Source organism: Somniosus microcephalus, unplaced genomic scaffold, assembly GCF_052327205.1.
Source record: "Somniosus microcephalus isolate GS21.2 unplaced genomic scaffold, FLI_Smic_1.0 unresolved_chr1, whole genome shotgun sequence".
NCBI lineage: Eukaryota > Metazoa > Chordata > Chondrichthyes > Squaliformes > Somniosidae > Somniosus > Somniosus microcephalus.
The window spans coordinates 93,994,013-94,015,256 of NW_028225179.1; the positions used below are offsets into that span (position 1 = coordinate 93,994,013).

The window sequence follows — 21,244 nt, forward strand, 5'->3', positions numbered from 1 at the left end:
AATTGGTTAAAAGGGAGAAAATAGAATTAGAGAATAAATTATCAAGAAATATAAAAACAGATTGTAAGAGCTTCTAAACATCTGTAACAAGGAAGAGAGTAGCAAAAGTAAGTATTGGCCCATTAGAGGTTGAGAGAGGAGAAATTATAATGGGGAATAAGTAAATGATGGGGACTTTACAGAAATATTCATTAGAGTCACAGATAGAGCCATAGAGTTATGCAGCACAGAAAGAGGCCCTTCGGCCCATCCTGTCTGCAACGGCCATCCAGCCCTATCAATTCTAATCCCATTTTCCAGCACTTGCTCCGTTGCCTTGTATGCTTTGGCGTTTCAAGTGCTCATCTAAATGCTTCTTGAATGTTGTGAGGGTTCCTGCCTCTACCACCCTTGCAGGCAGTGAGTTCCAGATTCCAACCACACTCTGGGTGAAAAAGGTTTTCCTCAAATCCCCTCTAAACCTCCTGTCCCTTTACCTTGAAACTATGCTCCCTGGTTATTGACCCCTCTAATAAGGGGAAAAGTTCCTTTCTAACTACCTTATCTATGCCCCATATAATTTTGTACACATCAATCAGGTCCCCCCTCAGCCTTCTCTGCTCTAAGGAAAACAACCCCAGCCTGTCCAGTTTCTCTTCATAGCTGAAATGCTCCAGCCCAGGTAACACCCTGGTGAATCCCCTCTGCACCCTCTCTAATGCAATAGCATCCTTCATATAGTGTGGGGACCAGAACTGCACACAGTATTCCAGCTGCGGCCCAACTAGCGTTTTGTACAGCTCCATCATATCCTCCTGGCTCTTATATTCTATGCCTCGGTTAATGAAGGCAAGTATCACATATGCCTTCTTAACCACCGTATCTACCTGTCCTGCTGTCTTCGGGGATCTATGTACATGCACACCAAGGTGCCCCTGATCCTTTGTCCTTCCTAAGGTCCTACCATTCATTGTGTGTTCCCTTGCCTTGTTAGTCCTCCCAAAATACATCACCTCACAATTTTCAGGGTTAAATTCCATTTGCCAATGTTCTGCCCATCTCACCAACATATAACATCCTGTAGCCTGAGGCTTCCCTCCTCGCTATTTACCACTCCACCAATTTTCGTGTCAGCTGCGAATTTACTGATCATACTTCCTACATTCATATCTAAATCATTAATGTACACTACAAACAGCAAGGGGCCCAGCACCGAACCCTGTGGTACACAACTGGATACAGGCTTCCAGTCATAAAAACAACCTTCGACCATCACGCTCTGCCGCCTGCCAGTAAGCCAATTTTGGATCCAATGTGCCAAACTGCTCTGGATCCCATGGGCACTTACCTTCTGGACCAGTCTCCCATGCGGGGCCTTGTCAAAAGCCTTACTGAAGTCCATGTAGACTACATCAACTGCACTACCATCATCCACACACCTAGTCACCTCCTCGAAAAATTCAATCAAATTGGTTAGACATGATCTCCCCCTGACAAAGTCTTGCTGACTCTCCTTGATTCATCCTTGCCTCTCCAAATGGAGACTAATTCTGTCCCTCTCAATTTTTTCCAATAATTTCCCTACCACTGATGTTAGTCTCACTGGCCTGTAATTCCCTGGTTTACCCCTACTACCCTTCTTGAATAATGGTACTAGGTTAGCTGTCCTCCAGTCCTCTGGCACATCCCCTGCGGCCAGAGAGGATCTGAAAATTTGTGTCAGAGCCCCTGCAATCTCCTCCCTTGCCTCACACAGCAGCCTGGCATGCATCTCCTCTGGTCCTGGGGAATAATCCACTTTTAAGCCCGCTAAAACCGCTAATAACTCCTCCGTGTCAATGCTAATTTATTCAAGTATATCACAATCCCCCTGGCTGATTTATATGCTTACATCGTCCTTCTCCATGCTGAACACAGATGGGTAATATTCATTTAAAACTTCACCGACATCTTCCAGCTCTACCCACAGATCGCCTCTTTGGTCCCCAGTGGGCCCTATTCTTTCCCTGGTTATCCTCTTGCTCTTAATACACTTATAAAACACCTTGGGATTGTCCTCTATTTTGCCCGCCAGTGCTTTTTCATGCCCCCTCTTCACTCTCCGAACATCTTTTTTAAGTACCCCCTGCACTTTCTATACTCCTCTAGGGCTTCCACTGTTTTTAGCCTTTGTATCTGCCAAAAGCCTCCTTCTTTTTCCTAATCCATTCTTGTACATCCCCTGACATTCAGGGTTCCCTGAACTTGTTGGTCCCACCCTTGATGTCTACGGGAACATGTTGGCGCTGTACTCTCTCTATTTCCTTGTTGAATGACTCCCACTGCTCTGGTATGGATTTTCCTAATTTTAGCTGATCCCAGTCCACTTTGGTCAGATCCTGCCTTATCATATTAAAGTCGGCCTTCCCCCAATTTAGAACCTTTATTTCCGGTCCATCTTTGTCCTTTTCCAGGACTACCTTAAATCTCACCGAATTATGGTCACTGTCACTTCTACCACATGCCAGGCGACATTCCCTAGAAATAGGTCCAGTACCGCCCCCTCTCTTAATATCTGTCTTCACAGTAGAAGACACAAAAGCCTACAGGAGAAAGTGGGGAACCAAAGGGTTAATGTGTGTGAGGAACTTAAAATATCTAGGATCAGTAGAGAAAATGATCTTGAGAAACTAATGGGAATTAAATTCGACAATTCCCCTGGACCTGATGGCTTACATCATCGGGTTCTAACAGAAGTGGCTGCAGAGACAGTGGAAGCATTGGTTGTGATCTTCAAAACATCCCTAGATTCTAGAATGGTCGCAGCAGATTGGATGGTAGCAAATATAACACCAGTGTTCAAGAAAGGAGGGAGACAGAACAGAGGGCACTACAGGTCAGTTAGCCTGACATTAGTTGTCGGGAAAATGCTAGACTCCATTCTTAAGAAAGTGGTAACAGGGCTTTTAGAAAATCATAATATGATTAGCAGAGTCAACACGGTGTTATGAAAGGGAATTTTTTAAGCAAATTTAGTAGACATTTTTGAGGATATAGCCAGCAGTGTAGATAAGGGGGATAAATTATATTTGGATTTCCAAAAGCATTCGATTAGATGCCACATAAAAGGTAGCTACGCAGGATTAGGGGTCATGTGGTAGAGAGTAATATATTGTCATGGATAGAGGATTGTTTAACTGACAAAAGACAGAGAGTAAGGATAAAAGGGTCATTTTCTGGTTGTCAGGCTGTAACTAATGGGTTGCCACAAGGATCAGTGCTTTGGCCTCAGCTATTCACCAGCTTAAACATACACTGCCTCCACCACTGGCGCACTATGGTTGCGGTGAGTACTATGTACAAGATGCACTACTGCAACTCACCAAGGTTTCTTCAGCTGCACCTCCCAAACCCGTGACCGTTATCACCTAGAAGGACAAGGGATACAGTGGCATGGGAACATCGTCACCTCCAAGTTCCTCGAAAGTTACACACCATCCTGACTTGGAAATATATCGCCAATCCTTCATCATCGCGAGGTGAAAATCCTGGAACTGCTTCCCTAACAGCACTGTGGGAGTAACGTCACCACACGGACTGCAGCGGTTCAAGAAGGCGCGTCAGCACCACTTTCTCAAGGGCAATTAGGGATGGGCAATAAATGCTGGCCTTGCCAATATCCCATGAAGTAATAACAGAATTGAAGTGAGGAATCAGGTACAGGAGGAATAACTGAATCGTGGCTACAGAAAGAATGGACTGGCAATTAAATATTGAAGGTTATACCATTTTTTAAATGGATGGGGAAGGAAGAAGGGGTGGAGAAGATGAACAAATTAGACATGACATAATGACATTAGAGAAAAGGGACGTAACTTAAAGAAAGAAAAGGGATCGATCACACTAATAGGGGTTTTGTACAGACCACCTAATAGATGAAGAAAGGTAGCATCATAGAATCATAGAAAGTTACAGCACAGAAGGAGGCCATTCAGCCTGTCATGCCTGTGCTGTCTCTTTTAAAGAGCTGTCCAATTAGATCCCACACCTAAGATTTATCTCTGCAAATTAGTCCTCTTCATGTACCTGTCGAATTGACTTTGGAAAATTGTTATGGAAACTGATTCCACCGCTCTTTCAGCTAAATATTCCTCATCGGCATAACCCTCTGTGTGAAGGAATTCTCCTAAATTCCTCTCTAGTTCTTTTTTCAATTATTTTAAATCGATTACCTTTGTTTACGGACCCACTTGTCAGTGGAAACAGTTTCTCTCTCCTTGCTTTATCAAAATCCTGCATAATTTTGAATAACTCCATTAGGACTCCCCTTGACCTGTTCTGCGGTGACGAAAATAACACTGACTACAATCTATATTAATGGGTTAGATGAAGGGACCGAGTGTAATGTATCCAAGTTTGCTGAAAATGCAACGCTTGGTCGGAAAGTAAGCAGTGAGGAGGAGACAAAGAGCCTTCAAAGGGATATAAACAGATTAAGTGAGTGGGCAATAAGGTGGCAGATTGATATCATGTGGGGAAATGTGAGTTACTCAATTTGGTAGGAAGAATAGAAAAACATAATCTTTTTTAAATGGGGAAAACTATTAAATTTTGGTGTTCAGAGAGATTTGGGTGACCTCGTACAGGAAACACAGAATGTTAGCACACCGGAACATCAGGCAATTCGGAAGGCAATGGGGTTGGTGTGCAATAGTACGGAGCTCTTGCTATAAATGTACAGGGCTTTGATGACACCACACCTGGAGCACTGCGCACAGCTTTTGTTTCCTTATCTGGGGAAGGGGATACTTGCCTTAGAGGCGGTGTAACAAAGGTACACTAAGATTGATTCCTGGGATGAGAGTGATTTCCTGTGAGGAGATATTGAGTAGTTTGAGAATATACTTTCTGCAGTTTAGAAGAATGAGAGATGATTTCGTTGAAACATGTAAGATTCTGAGGGGGATTTAGATGGTAGATTTCCCGTGTCTGGAGAGTTTAGATCTTGGGGGCATATTCTCAGGATAAGAGTTCGGCCATTAAGACTGAGATGTGGAGGGATTTTGTCACTCAAAGCGCTGTGTATACCAGATCGTTGAGTATATTCAAGGCTAAGATCGATAGATTTTTGGACTCCAGTGGAATGAAGCTATATGGAGATCGGGCCGGCAAGTGGAGTTTAGCTCGAAAATCAGCCATGAACTTATTGAATGGGGGAGCAGGCTCGAGGGCCCGTATGGCCGACTCCTGCTCCTAATTCTTATCTTTTGATGTTGTTATTGTAGTCTTACTTTACCGTTGCTACTTTTATCCTGAACAGCAGTAGAGGGCGCAGTGGAGGGAAGTGTTGCCCAGCCATGTAACCTTGGTGAGTTGCTGCAGTGCAGACAGCACAATGTATCGTCGCATTTGCAATGCAGCTGTAAGGGAGGGTGTGAATATTTTGTCCAGTGGCATGAAGGCCAAGAAAGTGAACTGTTCTGTCCTGATTGTTGTCAAGCTTCTTGAGTGTTGTGGTGGATAATCCCTTCCAGGCGAGTGATGAGCATTCCATACCACCCCTGATTTGTTCCATGTAGCAGGTGGAGAGTCATTGATGTGTCAGGATCTGAGTAAATTATTGTGGAGCACCATTCTCTACCATGCTCTAGTGACCAATGTGTTGATATGTCTGATCCAGTTTAGCTTCTGGTCGTGGTGACAGCCCGCACCCTCCCCAGTTGTTACTTGTGGTGAACCTACCAGTGATGATACCTTTCAAGTTCAAGAGGAGATGTTTGTGCTCTCACTTGTTTGAGTTGTTGATTGCCTGCCATTTTTGTTGTGCGAATTTTAAATGCCACTTATGAACCCGTAGCTGGAAGTTATCCAACTCCTACTCTATTCTGATCCAGGCTGCATCGTTACCAAAGCATCTTTTCAGTTGAGCTAAACATGTGGAATCATCACTGAATTGTCCCACTCCTGATCTTATATTAGAGGGAAGGTAATTCCTGAAAAAGCTGAAGTGAGTTGGGAGGAGGCTGCTTCACTGATGTCCTGCCTGTTTCAGTGGCAACAATCTTCCTTTACGTTACATGTGTTTCCAGCCAGTGGAGGGTTTTGCCTTTGTTTCATATTTACCTCATTTTTGCTCGATCTCCTCAGTGTTGTAATCAGTTGAATGCTGCCTTGATTTTGCGGAAAGCTACTCTCACCTCTCTTCTGGGATTTACCTCTGAAACCCATGTTTATATGAAGACTGCGTCATGGTCATGAGTACAAAAATACTGGTGGAACCTGAACGGAGGGTCGATGATGAGAGTATTGATAATTAGGTTTTGTTTGGTGGTAGTATTCTTGATTCATTCCTTCAATTGACTAAAGATAGGCAAGAAGCTGGTGGAGTGCTGATTGGCTGGAATAGATTTGTCCTGCATTTTTGAATATGAATTTCGTATATAACCTCTCACATTGGCAGATCGTAGAATTGGAACATATTGATTATGGAAGTGGCTAACTGTGCTGCACAGGTCTTCATTATTGCAGCTGGTGGTTTCTCCTTCACCTTTTCCACACTCTCTTGTTCAACTCTTTTTCTCTCTCTCTCTCTCTCACTCACTGTCTCTTCTTCTTTTGTCTGCCTGTACTTCCTCATGAACCTCGTTCTTTCCCATCTGTTTAAGCCTATTTACGTTCTAACTTTCCCTCTTCCTTCCCTTCGGTCTACTATCTTCTCATCACTCCTCAAAATTGACTTTCTAAGCGGCTTCACGTTTGCCTCTTTCACTAAACTCTTCCAATTTCTTTTTTTTTCACTGCGAATTTGTCTCCTTTCAATTTTATTTCTCTTCCCTTTTCTTTCTGTGCTTTTTCGCCATTTATTTCTATTTTAGTCTAAGTGGTAGATATTCGTGTTCACTTGATGCTTGTAATTGACTTTAGTGGAAAGGAAAATTGTGCGAGGAGTGTAATGTACATACGTTGCGATATTGCTTGTATTACAACTTCAGCGTTTGTTAGATTACCCCACTGGACTGCAGTTTGGCATTGCAGATGGTGTGACCCATATGTAGTCCGCCCTATATTGATTACGTCCCTAAACTCTTCCACCACTTGAAGAAAAATGCCATTCAAATTGCCTGGAATAAATTCTTAAAGATGGAGATCCAGTTAAAAGGTGACCACGAAAATGGAATCTGTAGTTAAAATGAATGCGAGGAAATATATACCAATTTGAACCATGAAGTTGTATATTTTAAAAGATCATTCCTCAGTAGTGATGGAGCTAGCTTCAAGCACATATTTTTAGAGTTAGCTTCTTAGCAGAATGTCTATATGTCTTTCGTTGTCTGGGCGTGAGTAAGAGTTTTGTGGAAAAATACTGAGAAGTTAGTGGAGTAGAAGTATAGTCTGGTATGCCTATGCATTTCAGGTCTTCAAGGTCACTTCCACGGCTGTTAGAAGTGAATGAACGCAAAACAGTGAAGCTTTCCGACGCAGGTGCCACGCAGTTTGGTCAATTAAATAGAAGGATTTTTTCTTTGAATTTATATAAGAGGGTGCTTGGCACACCTCTCAGTAGATTATTTTTGCCCAGCTTAGTCCTCAGTAGTGATCTTCCCCTACACTATGTAGAAGATACCTTTGCAAGCACCAAAGTATATCTACCCGAGAGAGCAGCAGGTTATAGAAGTCACATAGTTTGACTATATTCTTCATCATAGGTAGTCCCTCGGAACGCAGATGACTTGCTTACACACTAAAATAAGTTCTCAGGTGACTGATGAGTCCAATGCGGGACCTTCAGTCTCTGTCACAGGTGCAGCAGATGGTGGTTGAAGGGGCAGATGGGTGGGGTGCTTGGGTTGAAGTGTGCTCATTCTGCTCTTTGCACTTGGCGTCCGCTTGCTCCCGACAAAGAGACTCGAAGTTTTCAGCGCCTTTTTTGCAGTCTTGGGCCAGGGATTCCCAGGTGTTAGTGGGGATGTTGCACTTTTTCAAGGAGGCTTTGAGGATGTACTTGAAGTGTTTCCTTTGCCCACCTGGAGCTCTCTTGCCATGTCAGAGCTCCAAGTAGAGTGCTTGTTTTGGGAGTCTGGTTATCGGGCATGTGGACGATGGGCCCGTCCATCAGAGCTGATCAAGCATGGTCAAATCTTTGATGCTCGGGATGTTGTGCTAAGCAAAAACACTGAGGTTGCTGCACCTATCCTGCCAATGGATTTGCAGGATCTTCCAGCGGCAGCATTGGTGGTCCCTCGCCAGTGCTTTGCGGTGCTTGCTGTACATGGTCCATGTCTCTGAAGTATACAGGACGGCAGTATCACTATTCTTCTCTAGACCATGAGCTTGGTGCCGGGTTTGAGACCCTGGTCTTCAAACACTCTCTTCCTCAGACGACCGAAGGCTGCACTGGCACACTGAAGGCGGTGTTGCACTTCATCATCGATGGCTGCCCTTGTTGACAGTAGGCTCCCGAGGTATGGAAAGTGGTCCACGTTGTCCAAGGCCTCGTCGTGGATTTTGATAATTGGGGGGGCAGTACTGAGTGGCGGGGGCAGGTTATTATAGGACCTTTGTCTTAAGGATGTTTAGTCTAATGCCAATGCCCTTGTACGCTTCGGTGAAGGTGTTGATGAAAATTTGGAGTTCCACCTCCGCATGTGTGCAGACGCATACTGTAATTCGATGACAGAGGATGGGACGACCTTGAATCTGGACTGGAGGCGATGGAGGTTGAACAGTTTTCTGTTTGTTCTGTAGATTAGCTCCACTCCAGTGGGGTGCTTACTGAGGGTGAGATGGAGCATTGCAGCTAGAAAGATCGAGAACAGTGTTGGTGCGATGACACAGCATTGCTTGTCCGCAGTCAGTATGTGAACTGAGTCTGTGGTGGATCCATTGATCAGGATCACGGCTTGCATGTAATTGTGAAGCAGGCGGAGGATGGTGACAAACTTTTGCGGGCAGCCGAATTTGAGGAGGACATTCCATAATCCGTCAAAATTGACAGTGTTGCAGGCCTTTGTGAGAACAAAGAAGACCATGTCAAGCCATTGCCGCTGTTCCATAGAGTTTTCTTGTAGTTGCCGCGCATTGAAGATCATGTCCATTGTGCCCCTTAGTGGGCGGAATATGCATTGTGAATCTGAGAGGATCTCTTCAGCCATTGGGAGAAGGTGATTTAGGAGGATTATTGCAATGACGTTCGCAGTGGCAGACAGTATTGTTTGACTATATTAGTCAGCTAGAGGCAGCGATAAGGGTGTCACTTAAATGTTTAAGTTTGTGGAGACCTGGGAAGATAGAATTTGAGGCTGTGAGCTCAGATACCGCCACTCATGAGTGAATTGGATTCAGCTAGTTCAGGGGACCCGAGAGCAACGGATAGCAACTGTACCGAGAGAGGTTCTTCGTTTGACAACCTACAGCTGGTATTGTCGTCTGAGAACTGGTGAGCCGTCAACTCAATCACTTCATTATAAGGATAAGGTTGTAGGAACGGAAGTTCCTATCCGAATAACGAAGTCCAACGCAGTGAAACGAAATAATTAAACTTTAATAAACAAAATACTTTAACTGATAACTACAAGAGCAAAGGTCAGCAGGTCTGTCCAGGTCCCCAGCCTTTCTCAGACTGCCCTTAAATACTGGAAACCGACGTCATGACGTCATAACGTTTCCCGCGCCAACTGGGGGTCACGTGATCGGCGTCATGCCGTCATCACGTGGAAATACAAGAATCTACACACAGCTTAAAGGTGCAGTCCACAACTGCACTACAGAGTGGTTAAAGGAATGATTACAGATTGTTCAGTGTCTCTTGGTGGCTCCGCCACAGTCGCCTCCTCAGAATTCTCTTTAACAGACAGCATCAAACGTGCAGGAGGTTTAATTATTCTGCCTGAACGACTACAAACTTCAGACGCTGGATTGTTAGAAGATGAGCCAACATTTGGCTGTGTCTGAAGCGGTACATCTGGGGTGGAGGAAACCGTAGCAGAAGGTGTAGACGAGGAGGAAGCCGAAGCAGGCAATTTAATAGTAGACTGCTGCATAATTGGTCTAGTAGCTAATGGTGGTCGTCCACGGCGAGGTGGCTGAGCAACAACCACCGGTTCACTCCGATCCAGATGGGCTGGTTCAAGTCGGTTGATGGAGATGGTATCCGATTTACCCCCCATTTCGACCGTAAAATATTTCTCTCCTGCTGCAATAACACGAAACAGTCCATCATAAGGTGGTCTGAGTGTATCTCTATGAGCATCCTGCCGAATAAAAACATAATTGGAACTCATAAGTTCTGCCGGAACATGAGGCTTCTGTAGATTGTGATGCGAAGTTGGAATAGGCAGGAAATTCTTTGCCACCTCTTGCTGCTGAAGAAGCTGCTGAGCCGGCGACCATGATTCTGTATGTGGAGGGAGGAAATCCCCTGGTACTTGAAGTGCTTGACCGTAGACTAACTCAGCCGATGAAGCCTGGAGGTCATCTTTGGGGGCTGTACGGAGGCCTAGCATCACCCAAGGGAGTCTATCCACCCAGTTGGAACCACGCAAGCTGGCATGGAAGGACGCCTTTAAAGACCGATGAAATCTTTCACATAAGCCATTTGCTTGCGGATGGTAGGCAGTGGTACGATGCAGCTTGGTACCCAAGCCCTATGCAACTGCATTCCACAACTCTGACGTAAATTGTGGACCATGGTCAGAGGAGATATCAGATGGCACTCCAAACCGGGCCACCCACGACGAAATAAATGCCCTGGATACGTCCGCTGTGGTAGTAGCAACCAAGGGAATCGCCTCTGGCCACCTGGTAGTATGGTCCACTATTGTCAGGAGATGCATAAAACCCCGCGAAATGGGGAGGGGGCCTACTAAGTCCACATGTACATGGTCGAACCGGCGTTCAGGCACTGGAAAGATGGCCATTGGAGCCTTCACGTGACGATGAACCTTTGATTTTTGACAGCCCACGCAATTGTTTGTCCAGTCCCGAACGTCTAAATGCATTCCCTTCCAAACAAACTTACAGGACATAAGTCATTGTGAAGCTCGCATCCCCGGGTGTGATAAGCCATGTATAATCTGAAAAATCTTCTTACGCCATTTGACTAGCACAATGGGCCAGGGCACTCCCATGGATATGTCACACAAAAGCGTGGTTCTTGCTGATTGGAACTTAACATCAGCTACCTGCAAGCTAGAAGGCATGGTCTGATACGCCTGAACTTCAGGATCTGCCAGCAGTTCTTTTGCCAATCCGACGTAATCGATTCCCAGATGAATTGTCTGGACTGGGGCATGCGACAAGCAATCAGCCACAAGATTATCTTTGCCAGACACATGTCGCAAATCCGTTGTAAATTCCGATATAAATGTAAGGTGGTGCTGTTGCTGGGCTGACCACGGCTCCGCCGTTTTGGCCATTGCAAAAGTGAGCGGTTTATGGTCCACAAATGCAGTAAACGGACGCCCTTCTAGAAGAAAACGAAAATGCCGGATGGCCAAAAACAAGGCCAGGAACTCCCTATCAAAAGTGCTATATTTTCGCTCATTTTTACGCAGTTGGCGGCTAAAAAAGGCCAATGGCTGCCAAGTCCCGTCAACCCATTGTTCCTGCACTGCCCCGATGGCATAATCGGAGGCGTCGGTAGTAAGGGCGATAGTCACACCCGGGAGTGGGTGTGCAAGCATAGTTGCATCTGCCAATGCCGCCTTGGTCTCCAGGAATGCTTGGTCCATCTGTGGTGTCCAAATGATAACATCTTTACCCGACTTCCCTTTAAGTGCTTCGTACAGCGGCTGCATTAATTGGGCTGCCTTGGGGACAAAACGGTGATAAAAATTCACCATCCCCAGGAACTCCTGAAGAGATTTAAGTATATGCGGCCGCAGGAATGCCGTAACTGCCTCTACCTTAGTGGCCAGTGGGACGGCGCCTTCTGAGGTGATCCTATGCCCTAGAAAGTCAATGCTGGTTAACCCAAACTGCCATTTGGCTAGATTTATAATGAGGCCATGTTGGCTGAGACGGGCAAAGAGTGTACGTAAATGAGCCATGTGCTCTTCCTTATCTTTACTAGCAATGAGAATATCATCTAAGTAAAAGAAAATGAAAGGAAGGTCCCGTAACACAGAGTCCATAAGTCGCTGAAAAGCCTGAGCTGCATTTTTCAATCCAAACAGCATGCAAAGCAACTCAAAAAGGCCAAACGGTGTGATGACCACCGTTTTGGGGATGTCGTGAGGGTACACAGGAACTTGATGATATCCACGGACGAGATCTACTTTGGAAAATATTGTTTTGCCGGCCAAATGAGCCGAAAAATCCTGTATATGCGGTATTGGATACCTATCCGGCATAGTGGCTTAATTAAGGCGTCTGTAATCCCCACAAGGCCTCCATCCACCACCTGGTTTGGGTACAATGTTTAAGGGGAAGACCAAGGACTGTCGGAGCGTCGGACAATCCCAAGGTGCTCCATAATCTGAAACTCTGCCTTTGCGGCTATAAGCTTTCCGGGTTCCAATCTTTGTGCCCGGGCGTAAACAGGCGATCCCGTTGTGGTAATATAATGCACCACACCGTGCTTCGCAACTGCTGCCGAGAATGTAGGCTTGGTGAGCCCCGGGAATTCACCAAGTAGGCGCCTAAACCCTTCCTGCGATGGAACCGCACAGGCAACCGACCAGGAGACAGCAGTACTGCGGTGACAAGGCACCGCATGGAAGGTAGATGCATTAATGAGTCGACAATGTTGGACGTCGACCAGAAAACCATAGGCACAAAAAAAATCAGCCCCCAGGATGGCCTGTGATACTTTAGCCGTTATAAATTCCCATACAAAACGTTGACCTCCAAGAGTTAAATTAACTGTCCGTTTACCGAACGTGTGAATGGCCGCACCATTGGCTGCCTCAAGGGAAGGGCCGTGACCGCCAGATTGTTGATCCAGCTTTGAGACTGGCAAAATACTGCACTGAGAACCAGTATCACACAAGAATCGTCGCCCTGTTCCGGAATCAGTAATATAGAGGAGTTTTCCTGCTGAACCGACTGCCATGGTGAACTGGGTGTTTTTGTCAGCCCCTGTCTTCTTCGAAGTTTGTGAGTCTGCTGGAGACTTTTTTTCAACCCAACTGCAGGGTGGACGGCAGCGTCAAGCCTTGGCGCCAAAACGGGCGTGGTACATACACAAGCCTGATGGAGGAGGGCTGGACTTTGCTCGCGTAGGGGAAAGACGCCTCGTAGCTGCGCAACTCTGCTGTATGACCATAAAAGACTTACCTGCCTCCGCAGCCAGCTCGGCACAGTCCGTAATCGTAGAATTGGCCAAGACTGCCTGAACTGGCTTGGGTAGCTGGCAGAGGAAGAGCTCGCGAAATAAAAAACATTGGGGCTCTGAACACAAAAGCGCGAGCATTTGGCTCATCAATTCTGATGGTTTTGAGTCCCCAAGACCCGGCATTGCGAGAAGCTTGCGTGCACGCTCTGACTTAGTTAGACCATACACTTGTAGTAAACGATCTTTTAAAGCTGAATACTTGCCCTCTGCCGGTGGAATCCCCAGGATGCTGATGACCCGTGAAGCCGTGGCGCTGTCCAGAGCGGAAACCACGTAATAATAACGGGTTGAATCCGCTGTAATGTCCCGGATAGCAAACTGGGCTTCTGCTTGGAAAAACCATGCTTCTGGTTGCTGTTCCCAGAACTGAGTCAATTTAAGGGCAACGGCGTTCGTGTTCATTATGAATATCTCGAAGAAAGTTGTCCAACGAGCTCGGGGTCACCAATGTAGGAACGGAAGTTCCTATCCGAAATACGAAGTCCAACGCAGTGAAACGAAATAATTAAACTTTAATAAACAAAATAATTTAACTGATAACTACAAGAGCAGAGGTCAGCAGGTCTGTCCAGGTCCCCAGCCTTTCTCAGACTGCCCTTAAATACTGGAAACCGACGTCATGATGTCATCACGTTTTCCGCGCCAACTGGGGGTCACGTGATCGGCGTCATGACGTCATCACTTGGAAATACAAGAACCTACACACAGCTTAAAGGTGCAGTCCACAACTGCACTACAGAGTGGTTAAAGGAATGATTACAGATTGTTCAGTGTCTCTTGGTGGCTCCGCCACAACGTCATATAAATTTCTGAATGCTGCTAGCTGCCGGGACTTAATGGTAGAAATTGCAGACTGCCGGCATTCCAGTGTAAACTGCGCAAAGAGGAGTAGATACTGGGCCACAGTTTGCGACCGCCATGGTTGCGTATGAGGTACACACACGCACGTAGGGGCCGTGCAAGTGCCCCGTTTAGGGATGCGAAGCGCATGCGCTGAAAATCGGCACTTGCGATCCGTCAGCGGTCAACTTAACAGATCCTCTGCATGCGCAGGAGAAGTAGCAGCGCCGGCACAGACATGCGAGAATTTGTCAACGACTAGATTGCAGCTACGTATGAAACAGCTGCGACATATACAGGCAGGCGTACAGTCTGCATTCTATCTGAAGAAGCAGCAGGAAGAAGACCTGAAAGGTAGGGGGCTGGGAAACGGGACTGCTTTAGCGGTGAAAGTGAACAAAGTTCTTTGTACAAAGGCTGATGTATGTTTTTAACAACTTTAATTTATTAAATATGTAATTGGTTTGGGATCTTGTTTTGAGGAGTGTAGGTAATTTAAAGAGGAACTCTCGCTGTGGGCAAGGTAAGCATTCTATTCAATTAGATTTCATTTTTTAAAAATTTGCAAATGACCGTTTAAAAATGATTCATTTTAGGTTTACTAATGTTTTACATAATTATTGTAGAATATATGAATTATTTAAATGTTAACTTTTTATGTTCTTGTAGAACATTATATATGACTTTGTGGAAAATTTTAAAGTTCTTAGAAATTCATCAGGCGGGTATGACGGGTGCCCGATCCGATAACGCCCGTTTTGCACCACAGCCCGACGTGAATTTCTACCCACTGACTTTATTAAAATGACTTTTACAACTCTTTCCATTTTTTCCCTACATATACTTCATCTGTTTAAAGAGGAAGCCTCTGAGGGAGAAACATGCCTCTTGACGATGATGCCCAGCTCATCGGTGTAATTCTGGATCATAGAATCCAAAACGCCAGGAACAGCAACGAAGAATGAGGAATCATCACCATCGCCTGATCAGGAGAAACTGCTGCCCACCCCAGAGAGTGTACACGGAGAAGTTCCGCACTGCCTTGTCAGTGTCCATGAAGGTAACCACCGCAATAAACTTCTATCCAATGAGGCACCAGTGACATTTAAAATATCACCCAGGCTGCTGCGAGGGCCTGCATTCACCAGGTCATAGATGACATTTCCCGTAGGGCTTCAGAGTTCATAGACTTCGACTTGTCCACTTGGCAGCAAAGGGAGAGTGCACATGGATTTTATAGGATTGCTGGCTTCCCAAAGTGATTGGGGACGGCGAGGGGACCCATGTTGCATATAAGGCACCAATTGATGCACCTGTACCATATATCAAGAGGAAGGGGTTTCATTAATTAAATGTTATGATAGACTGTGATGCTCAGCTCAGGATGCTAAAGGTGCATGCAGATCACCGGGGAAGTGCTCATGACTCCTCCGTCCTCTGTCACAGGTAGTTAATTGGCGCCCTCAACACATTTCCTCCAGGATCTGCATGGATTTTGGGCGGCAAGGGCAGCCAACTAAAACCTCTGGCTGATGACACCATACCGCAGGATCAATAATGAGGCTCAGGGGAGATACAACCAGGCACACGTGTACACACGGCAAGTGGTGGAGACAACAATCAGGCTTCTGAAATCACGGTTCTAGGGCCTGGACAGGCAAGGGGGGACTTTGCAGTACTATCCTCTGAAAATGTCAAGGATTGTGGAGGCCTGTTGCGCTTTGCACAACCTTGCCTTGCGGGAAGGACTGACCCTTAACCCTGGAGACGGGCACCCTGCTGAAATGGTGGACACGGACAATGCCAAAGTGGCTGTGGCCAGGTCTGATGGGGATGAGCCAAGTGCTGCCAAAAGCAAAGTTGCTCAGGAACTGCTAGTAGCCAACATGTTCACGAGGGGATGATAGTGTCGCCTTGTACCTCCCCTCCCCCAGCAAGGCACAGAAAAGAACACACACAAATTAAAGTGAAACTGTGAAATTTATTGCAGCATCAAAGACTTTTGATATATTTTTTGATGTTTTCTGTCTTTAACTACAAATTGTTAGCTAGATATTTGCTACTTGGTAAACATTTGCAAAGATAAATTGTTTGATAAATTTGTAAACCGTTTAAAGTGAATTTTTGGTTTACTTAGTGCAGTAAAGACTTTCAAGATGTGAACTAGCTATTTTCTACTTTTTGAACAGTTGTAATCTTATTTTTTTTTAATAACAAGTGTTGAAAAAGTTAAACTGGCTAGCGGCTATACATATGAAACGAAATGGTTAAATACACTATCAGTCAAAAGTATAAATTTCATGAGGTAACACAACACCAACATTTGAACAATAACAGACATTGAAGAATTAGCAGCTATCCCATCTGTGCCTAAGGGTCGAAGGTGATGAGTTGTTCAAAAAGGTGGCACCCTACTTGCTCCTGCAGTTTCCCCTTTCCTGCTACCGGAGCACTCTCATGCCAAGTGAAAGATCCCTGTGTACCATCTCTTGCCTTCAGCAGTTGACTCCTGACAGGGCTACTGCTGCTGCTGCTGAAAGGCAACATTTGCTCCAACATAATTGAGGGAGCTGCTGTCTCCCGGGCCTCCACTGTGTCTGCGCTGCGAGCAGGTAACGGGGGTTCTGCGGGAGTCAAATAAGTGGCAGCAGAAACTGCTATCTTCAACTGGAATAGTTGATCGAGAGATTTCTTCATCTGTTTAAGTGCCAGGGTAACATTGACGAGTTTTTTACCAACTATGTCCAAATTATTTCATATATTGCTCCCCATTACATCAGTCCCCTTCCTGATAGAGGCAAGAGATTCAAGTTTCTTCAAATGAAGGGTAACCATATCTTGCCTCAACCCTTCAAACTGTTGCACCTGTGTTTCTATGGCATTCTGTTGCTTTAAACGTCTTGATGCTTCTCCCACGTGTTCTGCAGTATCAGGTTGGTGTCTGGCTGTGGAACGACTGTCATCTGTGCCTCGTACAGAGCCAGATAGGTCAGGAGATGCAGAGGTGGTGTGCCGCCTCCCAGGGTCCATATCGTTCCCTTCCACTAGCTGACACTCCATAAATTCATCCACCTCCGTCTCACTTACTGCTTGCACTGCATCTGTATCCCCCTCCCCAATGCCTTCTGCAGCCGCAGATTCAACGCACTGTGCATCCCGTGTGTGAGAAGACAGTTGTCAACAGGTGGGAAGGAAACAGTAAACATTTACAAAGGTGAAGCACGATCTGCCAAATCACAGAAGCTGATATTCAACGCACATCTAACAGTTTTAAACATACAGCTGGACAGACCAACTCACCTTTCCTTACCCCAATGTTTGATTGGGCACCAGGCACTGAACAGCCATGACTGATTCCAAGCAAGTGCGCGACACTTCCCTCTTGCTCCGATAACGCCCTCAGAGTGGCAACACCACCACCTGTCTGGCGTTCTGTGCCGGTTTACTCTAAATTGATACAGAAATGAAAATGATACTTCAGTTTTTCCTGCAGAGACCAAACACACACCCTTTGGAAACAGGACCAGATGCTGCTTTGGCAAGGTATTGTTCACTAAGTGAAATTTCACAACTCAAATCTGTGGAGTACAGATAAGATGTTTAGAAGCACCTGACCTGCTCCAAAGCCATTATATTTTACAACTCGCTCATATGCCTGGATAATGAAGTCACTTTACAACAGCTATGCAAATAAATATGTTTTAAAATAGTAAAGTTCAATTTTAACAAATTTTACAGTTGACATTTCTAATAACTGAACAAACCTTAGCAGATCACATCAAAGCTTTCAATTGTTAGCGGCATTGTTATTGTGTCCGTGGAATGGTGGAGTTAGCGCTACCAGCCTAGGCAACTTGTTTCTAAGCCGTCATTTTCCTTTGTGCTGTGCGCTGAACCTCTCGGTCCCAATGATCTGCAGGCCGTTCGCCTTAGCCTCATTGAGAAGTGTGCTGATGTCATCCTCAGTGAAATTCTGAGCTATCTTCATTATCGCAGCTGTACTTGCTCCTTCCATTTTGCTTTGCTGTTTAATTAAAGGTAATTAAAATTATTTCAAGGCTTTTAAAACTGTTTAAATTGCTTTAAATCTTTTTGAAAATCTATAAAATTATTTAATATTCTTCAAATCAATGTAAAAGTCATTACATTTTCTAAAAGTTTTAAAAAGTTTTAAAAAACTATAAAGAACGAAATTACCATTGAGATGAGCAGCTATTTGCAATGCTGAAGGCTCTGGAGAGGTAAAAAATGATCGGGGGCGTGGCTCATGCAAATATCAATTTTAACAGGTCTTGTGGGCGTGTCTCACCTCTGAACGAAGCCCGAGGTTCCGCGCAGCTGCGCTCCTGGGCGGTGTGCCGTCATACGCTGCCCTGGAATCCTCAGGATGAAAGCGCAAAACTCTGTGCGCGCAGTGACTGAAGGTCGGTGCGGATCTTTTTTGTTGGTCGGAGGCTTCTGACCGCGGGAAGCCTCCGAGAGGATTTTCAGGCCTAGGCCCAGAAATTAGGGTCAGGGGCTTGCTGCGGGTGCAAGGCCCCGATCTGCACTTACCTAGCGCACCCACCGTTCTGCTCTCGGCGCGCGTGGAATTCCGTTTACTTGAGGAGCACTCCCGGGCAGCGTCTGATGTCACGCCACCCAGGAGTGCAGCCTGCGCAAAGCGACCAGCGTGGAGTGCAAGTGAGACCCGCCCTGTGAGGTCGAATTAGCATAGGACACGCCCCCAATCTTTCTCACAAGCTCCAAAGCCTTGATACACGCAGAAGCAGCATTGTAAGCAGGTTCTTTGTATTTTTATGAATCTTTTGGTAACTTTTATAAACTTTTAAATACTTTTGCATGAATTGGAAGACTCCTAAATAGTTTTAAAGAGATTTGAAGCAATTTAGAGAGTTTTAAAAGCCCTGAAAGCATTTTTTTCATTCATTTAATTTAATTAGCAAAGTGAAATGGCTGGAATGAGCACAATTCACGTCATTAAAAGAACTCAGAATTTCACTGACGATGACCTCAACAATCTCCTCAACGAGGTGGAGGCGAAGCGCCTGTGGATCATTGGGAATGAGAAGTCCAGAGCGCCGAGAAATGTACAGATGATAGCGTGGTCAGAAGTTGCCCAGGCTGTCAGCGCGAACTCCACCATTCCACGTACAGCAGAACAATGCTGCAAGAAATTTAATGACTTATTGCGATCTGTCAAGGTTTGTACAGTTATTAGAAAATTCAACTATAACATTGCTGTAAATTTAACTGAACTAGTTTTAAAAAGCTATTCAATGCATGTAGTATGGTCAAGTGACTTCTTGGTCCAGTCACCTGAGGTTGCATTAAAATTTTATGGTTTTGAGGCCAGCTCAGGGGCATCTATTGTGCTCTTATCTTGATTCCACTGGTTTGAGCTGTAAAAATTCAATTAGTGAGTGAAAAAACACCCAGTCTTCAAAACATTTGGTGTCCCTGTCTCAAATGCAGGTGGGTGTTTCATATTTTCTGCTTTCGTTTTAGAGTAAAAGTGCTCACAACGCCAGAGAACGTGCACTGACAGGCGGTGGTGTTGTCATGCTAAGGGATTTAACCGAATATGAGGAAAGGGTCCAGCAGCTGTTCTCAATCAGAGATTGGTACACCTGAACATGAGTTGCGCTGGTCAGCTATATGTTTAAAAATGTTAGGTGTGTGTTGAATATCTGTGATGTGGCAGATCATGCTTTACCTTTGCTAATGTTTACTGTTTCCTTTTCACAGTTGGACAGCATATCTCTCACACACCGGATGAGCAATGCGTTGAGTCTGCGGCCACAGAGGGCAATGGGGAAGGGTTTGGTGATGCAGTGGGAGCAGTAAGTGAGTTGGTTGAGGAGCAGGAGCAACTTGTGCTATGTCAGCTAGTTCAAGAGGAGTGTATGGACCCTGCATTGCTGCACAGTATCTCACCATCTCTTGGCCACTCTGGCTCTGTGCAAGGCACTGATGACTGTAGCCCCACAGACAGACACCAGCTTGATGCTGCAGCACAGGTGGGAGGAGCAGGAAGACATTTAATGGAACAGCACTTATAAGCTGAGGTGCAACAGTTTGAAGGTTTCAGTTAACTGATGTGTTCTCTCACTGAGAAGGATGTTGACTCTAGAACCTCTATCAAACAGGGAATCGATAAACTTGGCATTACACCTAATCAGATAGCATTGCAGTTGGTGTCGTTTAATGAGAATCTCATTCGACTATTTAATTCGCATGAACCACATTCTGCTGCCATTATTTTGACTCCCACAGAAGCGCCCTAAACCGCTCCCAGTGCAGAAACAGTGTGGTCCCAGGAGCCAGCTGGTCCACCAGTCATGATGCAAGCAAACGTTGACTTTCAGCAGCAGCAACCCTGTCATGAGGCAATTGCTGAAGGGCAAGAGATGGCACACAGGGGCCTTTCAAGTGGCAGCAGAGGGCTCCAGTCACGGGGAGGGAGAAGGCACAGGAGATGTTAGGTTGTCATCTTTTGCGCAATGCATCTCCTTTGACCGTCAGGCACAGAGGCGAGGAGGCAAATCGTTCAATTGTTTAATTTTTCATTTTATTTACATGTTAAATGTTGTCTTTGCTTTTTTCATTGAAATGTATATTTGTGACTGAAAGGATACGTAACCTTTTCGTTTAAAAAGTACAGCCTGTAGTCACTTTGAAAAAATATTCAACTATTATTTTAGCAAAAATATTTTTACAACAACTTTTTGATATTTAGAAAATAGCTAGTTTCCATCTTGAATGTCTTTATTGCACTAAGAAACCAAAAAAAAGTTACTTTAAACTGTTTACAAAGTTTTTTCCAAAATATTTATGTTTGCAAATGTTTGAAAAGTTGAAAATAACTAGTTAACATCTTGAATGTCTTAATTGCACTAAGAAACCAAAAAAAGTTACTTGAAACTGTTTACATCGTTTATTCCAAACTATTTATGTTTGCGAATGTTTGAAAAGTTGAAAATAGCTAGTTAACATCTTGAATGTCTTAATTGCACTAAGAAACCAGAAAAAGTCACTTTAAACTGTTTATAAATTCTTTTCTGAAATATTCATGTTTACGAATCTTTGAAAAGTAGAAAATAGCTAGTTAAC

At 45.0% G+C, this 21,244-nt stretch overlaps 1 pseudogene; it reads left to right on the forward strand.

Annotated features, from left to right (window-relative positions):
• LOC147095609 (nuclear factor 7, ovary-like) overlaps window positions 1–21,244 on the forward strand; it is a 119,605-nt pseudogene that overhangs the window by 85,818 nt on the left and 12,543 nt on the right.